Source organism: Triticum aestivum, chromosome 1B (assembly GCF_018294505.1).
Source record: "Triticum aestivum cultivar Chinese Spring chromosome 1B, IWGSC CS RefSeq v2.1, whole genome shotgun sequence".
Lineage (NCBI taxonomy): Eukaryota > Viridiplantae > Streptophyta > Magnoliopsida > Poales > Poaceae > Triticum > Triticum aestivum.
Window position 1 is genome coordinate 544,241,172 of NC_057795.1, and position 8,444 is coordinate 544,249,615.

The window sequence follows — 8,444 nt, forward strand, 5'->3', positions numbered from 1 at the left end:
CACATTACATATTTCAATAACATATTTTTGAAACACGTGAATATTTTCTGAATACCTCCTTTTTTTCTGAAAGGCACGACATTTTCTTACACTGTATTAAAAAAACTAAATGTATTCCCTGCAAAAAAAACGTATGATGAGCATTTTGAAATATGCACCATTTCAGAAATATAAATGAGGTATAATAAAACAAAAAGTAGAACGTCCACTCACGAGCCAAAGCTCCTCCCGTGTTCGCCTGGCCATTTATTAAGTGCCAAGGGCGAGCGGATGTGGTAATCCTGATTCGACGCATCGCGAATGTTGTATCTCGCTTATAGCGAGTGTTCCTTCAGTCTCGCCTCCTGCATATTCACCCCCTGTTTCGTCTATTGTTTATGTTCGCTGTTTTGAATCGAGAAGATCGCTCGTGGTGGCTGATGTGGAGATTTCTTCCGGGTTTTTTATTCGTTTTCTTGTAGCTTTTCTTTCAGTTTCTCTATTTTTTAAAAGATTTTCTTCAATATATTTTTTCTTTTTCACCTATTTTATTTGTTTATTTTATGGTTTTCACAGGTTTTTCTTTTCTTTCTTTTCTTTCTTCGCATTTCTTTATTTCTTAGGCGTTAGATGGAAGGTGAAATTGCCAGCAACTCAACGAAGCTGAAGTAGGATGCATCCCCTGAGTGGTTAGAACAAATGTTGTTATTTGCCACTTACAATGCGGTGCTTCACAAAATTGCGACTGCCAAATTTGCGAGCAAGGTGGCAAGTGGCGCGGCACTCAAAGAGGTTGTAAGTTTTGCTTCTTGTTACTGTATGGTCATTTTATTGATTTGCTCAATGTCTCAATTTGTTGATCGCCTCATTGTCTAGCCCACGCATGCGTGTGTTTTGTTTCAAACGATGGTGGGCAAGCCCTTCACATTAATGCATTGTTGGATGGAACTCACTGAGCATAACAGCGGGATCTACATGTGCCTATGAAGATCAAACTTGAAGATATAAAGCTTGAGATGAAGACCACTTTCGTCGAGTGAAAAAATTGCTTTTGGGACCGATGAAATTTAAAAGCTTGTTGAACATCCGGTGCTTTTGTATTTAAATTTATGATTAAATTGTTATTCATATAGATACATTTGTCAAAGTGATGAGGCTGAATCAGAGGCGAACATTTGGTTTAATTTTATTCGGTATTTTTCGAGAAAAAAGGGTGGACATTTAGTTTGGCAATCCATGTTCGAGTTGCCCTTAACGAGGTACTACCTCCGTCTGGGTTTATTTGACTCTAATATATATTAGGGTGAGACCCTCTCATGTTTTGGGTCAAACAAGACTAACAAAATATAATTATATGACACTCCCTCTGTGTCAAAATATACGACGTTTTTTTGAGTCTTGCATTTTGAGATGAAGGGAGTACGAAAAGTATATTGTTGGATTCATATTTAAAAGAGGTTTCCCATAACATAATTTCTATGACATGTAGTTTACATTTTGTTAGCTTAATTTATGACCAAATTTAGTTCAAAATAAGAGTGCACCTAATAAACCTACACAGATAACTGTAAATGTTGTAGTGAGGGTATCTTCAACGGCAACCGCAAAAAACCTCTCACATCCATCCGCGGATAGGGGGGCCAATCCGTGGACACGGATGCGGAAGGACACCATCCACCCTAGCCTCATGCATCCGGCCTTCCGTTTTTTCCTAGTCCGCACAATCAAGTAGCCGCATGCAAAGGGCACAAAAGTTCAAATAGCCACATGCAACACTAGTTCAAATTTAAAAAGTTCAAATATTTACATCCCAACATTGTTGTCCCCTTTCACGACCCACTAATACTCAATCAGATCTTCGTTGAGCTGCTCGTGAGTTGGTCGATGCCGAATTCGTTGGTGCATTTGAATAAGTTCCTCAAATGTGGACGGATTCTGATTAGGAAGTTGGATAGGATCACCCATGTTCTCAAATTCTAGAGCTGCGGCAACATTGTCACCCTCGTCCTCGATGATCATGTTGTGCGTGATCACACAACATGTCATCACCGCCCACAAGGTCTCTGGATCCCATTATTTTGCAGGTCCACAAACAACTGCAAAACGGGCCTGAAGAACTCCAAATACCCTCTCGACATCATTTCTAGCTGCTTCTTGTCTTTGGGCAAAGTAAGTCTTTTTTGGCCAACTGGTTTGAGATGGTGCTGACAAAGGTAGCCCATGGAGGATAGATACTGTCAACAAGATAGTAGCCCATATTGTACTCATGTCCATTGACAGTATAGTGGCAAGGAGGAGCTTTTCCTTCGGTCAACCTCACAAATAACGAGGATCATTGCAACACATTGATGTCATTGTGAGACCCGGGCATGCCAAAGAAAGCTGCCAAATCCAAAAATCCTGTGATGCAACTGTTTCAAGAATCATGGTGGACTTCTTAACATGACCCTGATGTTGCCTTTGTAAAGCCTTCGGACAATTCTTTCATTTCCTATGCATGTAGTCAAGATATCCAAGCAAAAATGACCACCTTCTTGCTTCTGAGATTGCCAGGAGCCTCTCGGTGTCTGTCGCGGTTGGTTCTCTCAGGTACTGAGGTCCGAACACCTCGATCACAGCAGTTGCAAACCTGATCATGGCATCTCTGCATGTGCTCTCAGACATCCGTCGGTACTCGTCCCACGAATTAGCGGTCGTGCCATATGCAAGCATCCGGAGTGCGTCGTGCACTTATGGTAACCAAAGAAGCCAATCGTTCCGATGACGTCCTTCTTTAGGATGAAATAGTCATCATAGTACCGGACGCCATGGTACAAACGATCGAAGACAGTCTTGCGCATCCGAAAACGTGGTTAAAATGGTCAGCGAATAGTGCATCAGGGACAAAGTAGTCGGCCATCAGTGCCAAATGCCCGCACGCGCCCTGTTGCGATTGAGTACTCGATGACCCTTGATCGAGCCTTTGAAATTGAGAACATGCTCCTCCGCATGCTCTGTGTCTTCAAGGAGCGCCTGCATCATCGTCATCTCATCGGACCTCCTCGTCCAACGAGCCACCGGAGGACTCAACATACCGCTCATATATGTACTCCAAATCGCAATCCATTGCTACAAACAAGAAGGGACAACTGTTTTCAGCTCCGGCAATTCGCCGAACGGTTGCCGGGCATGGTAGAGGATGGTATCTGACGGGGCAGTCGGAGGACAGGGGGTTGAACGGAGACGGAGGAGAAGTGGCGGGGAGCCCTGCTGGATCGCCGGAGGTGACGGAGACGTAGATTTCCAATGGGGGTGTGGCATGGTGGCCGGGTGGTGGAGCGGCGGCAACGACAAGACAGAAAGAAGGAAAGAAACTGAGGAGGATGGAGTCGCGTGGTCCGGGAAGGGTTTTGGGTGGGCCTGGGGTATCAGATTTGTAGGTTCCGCGTGTCCGGACTCCTGCAAACCTCCCCACTTTTATCTCCGTTTTACGGAAGAAATCACGTCCGGATCGCCCCGCGGACCGATGCAGGATCACGTTGGATGGCGTTTGCAATCCGGACAGCGCGGTCTAGACGGTTACGGGAGGTTTACGCGTCCGCCTTGGATATGCCTGAGTGGAGTGTCGGTCCTCGCTGCATCCGCTATGTACACTCGTCCTCGTCGTACCCGTGGAAGTCCGCCCTTTTTTTTAAAAAAATTGAAAGCTAAGTCCGGCCTTTGTAGAGAAGCCCACACCACCCACAGTCGGTTTCGGCTCCACAAAATTTGTAAACACAAGTCCACAGACAGTCGGCTTCGGGCCAGAGATTGTTTTTTTTTTCTCTAAATAAAGAGCGAGGGTTCTCGCTCGATCCTTCTCCAGCGCCGCCGCCGCTGAAGCACTTCCGTCGCCGCCGGACCAAATCAAAGCTTCGCATCGTCCCCTCCACCGGACTGCGCGTGCAGCGAAGATCTTGATCCCCCTTCTCGGTAGGGAACCCCTAGCTCCCCTCCCCCCCTCCCCAGCTCGATTTCTTGTACATCTGCTTCCTCCCCCTCCTGGAAGAAAAGGCAAACATTTATTCTTCAGAATCGATCCCAGCTGACCCCGCCCTATCCAATTGACACGCAGGGGTTTGTATTTTCGGTGGTAGCAAGCGATTTTGGGGACAAAGATGGCAAGCAACAAGAGGAGGAAGGTTGTGGCCGCGTCGCTTATGCCGCCGTTAGCCGAGTCGCTGCTGCTGCCGCCGGATGAGCTGATGACGGAGGTGTTCCTGCGGCTGCCCGTGAAATCCATCCTCCGCCTCCGGGCCGTCTGCCGCTCCTGGGCCGCGCTGCTCTCCTCCGACGAGTTCTGCAGCCTCCACAGGGCCAAGGTCGAGGCCGAGCCAGCAGCGCCACCAAAGCTGCTATTCATCTCGCCGGCTGCGAGCTTCGACTCCACGGGGATTTACTCGTGCTCGCCATCAGGTGATGGCCTACTGTTCAGTCTCCGCGACGTGCGTGGTGACCATGTGGACATGACGCCTGCGCCGTGCCGCGGCCTCACCCTCTTGCATGACGCCGTGGAGCCAGCCTACTATGTTTTCAATGCCACCACACGGGCCATCACCCGGCTGCCGCCTTGCCAAGACTCCTTCATGGCCACTGCTGGTCTCGGATTCGATTCCAGGAGGAGTGAGTACAAGGTAGTGAGGTTGTTTTTCGAAAAACACTTCGGGGTTGATAATATCAAGTGCGAGGTGTATGTCCTTGGTGGCGAGCATGGGGATCGCTGGATGCCTGCTGCTGGTGGTGTGCCCTTTAGGTTCCGCAAGTTTGCCGCTGCTGCGATAATGGCAACACAGAGTGAAGCTAAGCTGATGCCAGTGTTTGCAGACGGATTTCTGCATTGGGTTATAGACTAGTCTCTTTTCCTCACAAAGCCAAGAGCTGCCGTCTTATCGTTCTCTGTCGCAGATGAGATCTTTAGATGGTTCAGGTCACCGCCGGTTGAGGAGGCATCAGGAGGGCAGTTGGTGGAGATTGCTGGGCACATGTGTATGATCCGGCCACCAATCTTCGAGGTTCCAGGAGTACACCTGGTGGAACTTGATGACCACTTGTGTATGGTCCGGGACCTTCGTCCTGATACTAGTATTATGGAGATTTGGGAAATGAAGGACTGTAACTCTGGTGATTGGATGTTGGCACATCGCATTGATATGTTACAACATGTTCAAAGAGGTTTGACAGAGCCGCAAATTATTAGAGTCATTGGTTCTGTTGGCAATTGTGGATCAAGGAACAAGGTAATCTTGGCTACATCCAAACGCAAGGTGATTACCTATGACCCAGTATCTGGAACTCTGGAAACCATTCTTGCAATCAGAGGAACTCATTCATCTTACGAAACTGAGCAATCTGCTCCTAGAGTCAGTTTATTTAAAGAGAATCTTGCTCCGGTGCACAGAACAAATGAAGAGATAGCCTTGTGTTCTCCCCTGGCCAAGGCAACTAAGGAGATCCTACTCCGACTCCCGGGTAATTTTGCCTTGCAATTCAAGCTGGTCAGCAAGCAGTGGCTTACATTGATCGAGAGTCGAAGCTTCATGCGCTCTTACTATGAGCATAACAACATAGACAGGAGGCCCAAGATCATGCTTGTGGGCAAGGGTGCTAGAGGTCTGGGTTTCAGTTTTGCTCCCATGGGTAAATTGCTTCGAGAGGCTCCTAGTCAAGGAACATGGCTTGACACAAAGGTGGTTTGCTCCAAGCCTTGTCATGGCATGAACCTGTTAAGTACTGAGAGTGAGGACTATCTCTACAACCCTTGCACAGGTTACTGCAGTAGCTACCACACTCGAGGGAGGCTCGCCTATGTGCCCAACCATATACTCTCGATGATGCATGACAGTGTCAGTACACCAGAAGATCATGCTTTTCGTGTTGGCAACAGGAATGTTGGCCTGGGGTTCAATCTTCTTACACAGGAGCATGTCATTGTTCAAATCTTATATCACTTGAAGGACTTTGAATCTCGTCAATATTTATTGACATTCTCAGTAATTGCCCCTGGTTCGGTGCAAGACCACTTTGAGCCGCCTCTTCCTTTAAATGACATGCCACCAACCTATCTGTCAGGAGTACTATATTGGATGAGTGAACCAAGGTTAGGCCAGAGTTATGAGAGGGCCATTGTGTCGTATAACATTGCGACTAGGACGTTTGGTGTCATCAACTGCCCCTCAAGCATCGCAATGTGGAACAGCACAAGTCCATCCCAAGCATTTGTGGTAGAGCTTGAGGGGATATTATGCGCTGTTCATGCAGATCCAGTTGCAGAAGAGTTAGATATTTGGAAGCTGGAACATGGTCGATGGGATAGAGCATGTAAAATATATTTAGAAGATTGCTCAGGCTATTCCCTTGGAGCAAATGTTGTGGTTCCCCTGGCCGTTGACCCCAAGGTTGGGAGAATCATGCTGAACACAGGGCGGAAATTGGGTCTTTATGATCCAACAAAGCAATCGGTTGAGAACTTGTATGATCTTGATGAGGTCTTGCATGTCACAAGTTCAGAGCAGGCTCCACGCGTTGGAGTGTATGAAGATGTCCAAATGACCAAATGCGGACATCATGTCGAGAAGTTCTTCTCGCCGAAGTCACCTTTGGAGCAGCCCACGTTTTTCGGTGAGCCTTCACCTAAGTTATCTGGGAAGCAATTTACGTGCTCCAATGGCGTTGAACCTTTGGAGGGGAGAACTCCTCTAGACAGTAAAGTTATGCCTTTGGTCCCAATGTTATATGAAGAGAGCTTGGCAAGCTTTCCCCGTGTTTGCAAAACGAGGTGGTTAAGCTGATGTGTTACCAAAAGTTAAAGTCCAGCAGTTTGGTAGCACCGTGTGTTTTCCGACATGTGTCGGTTACTCAACATAGGTGGTGGAAACTGCAATTGTACTCCTATTATATAGTTTTGTTTTAATATTTCTTGTTGAGTTATTTATCACCAACAATCTCTTTTATAATTGTCTGTTGGGAAAGCATATGTACTGATGTTTTTGTAATGTTACTTACTCTTTGGGTTCAAGATTTACTTTTGCTATGCAAGTGTATTATCGTTTTCCTTGTTAGACCTGGTTGCCGATGCCAGGACATGTGTATGCTTGAGTTGAGCTCTGGGATGTGTAGCCAATTCCATTCTTCTAACTGCATTTCTGATGCTATGGTGGCGTGGCTGATTATGTCAGGAGTAGAATTGTAGAAATATATACATCTGCTGGGGAGTGTCAAATGTACTGTACCATAAGTACTCCCACTAAATTTTGTACAAACTTGAGCCACTTATTTTGGGAGCGGAGGGAGAAGAATTTATGGCAAGTCCTTGATGAGAAATTGATTAGGAGGGAACAACTGGAGGTGTAGTTGCGTGGGTCAGATCATACAGATAGATCGACTATTTTCAAGCACTGTATGTTCGTCAGTTGCAAAATTTGCAAGGCTTTTGTTCCCTCGCTGGGACGGGCCAGCATCTTTCTATCTAAGTTTTTTAGGTCAACTCAGTCAAAGAATGACCAGATTCATCAAGCACAAAAAAGGTTCAGTCAATTGTGTGTATTGCCAATGCTAACATTACTACTCACAGTGCTTCATTCCTATCCTGGGAGGCTGGGACAAAAACATATAGAGAATACTACCGTGTAACTAAATATAACTCAAATTATGATGATCAGATAGCTCATAACCAAGAAGCTTAATGACTTGAATCATCTATGTGCCGTGAAGCAAAATTCATGTACAGATTCACTAGCTAAAGTTGCTCCAGTCAGAGAGCAACTGCCATGTTTTACTTGTTGTGACAATCTGTAACATGCAGTGCTTCCAATACAAATAGAAAATAGAATGGTCTGGTGACTTTGCTTTCATAAAGAAAAAGAAAAATCAAGCAATCAACTGCTGGAGATAATTAGAGTCTACTAATTAACCACAACAAGGTCTGCTCCCTGTCATAGAGTGAACCAAATATTCATGATACAGAGTGAATCTAAAGGAAATACAATGCTGGTGAATCAAGTACCACGACAACAATGCGAGGGAAATTAAAGGAGCAAATACAATGTTACCATGACAACAATTATGAGGACCGCCAAATCCGAATGTGATCAGAAAGCAGTTCAAGTACATAAACTGTGAGGATCTCTAATGGGACACCAAACTCAATCTGGGGGATATATATAAGCTAACGGGACAACAGTTGTTGTAGTCTTAAACGTGGAAATTCTTCCATCTCCGTTTAGCTCGTATCGATCCTTCTCGACAATAAATCTTACAGCACCCGCGGAAAAGAGGTGACGCCAAGACACGTAGAAATATGAGAGAACATTGTCAACGCGCTCCGCTCTGAAGAAGATCATTGGTAGTGGACGTACCATGTAATGCTGATGAATCAAGTACTGGCTGATCGGAAGGTCTGGTAGCTGCAGTGGTGGAAGCCGCGGCTGATGGCAGCCGCAAATGCACCG

The 8,444-nt window shown here is 46.1% G+C and overlaps 1 pseudogene; it reads left to right on the top strand.

Moving 5' to 3' along the window:
• Positions 1-3,720: 3,720 nt before the first annotated feature.
• On the top strand, positions 3,721-7,012 carry LOC123137216 (uncharacterized; annotated as a pseudogene).
• The last annotated feature ends 1,432 nt before the right edge of the window (positions 7,013-8,444 follow it).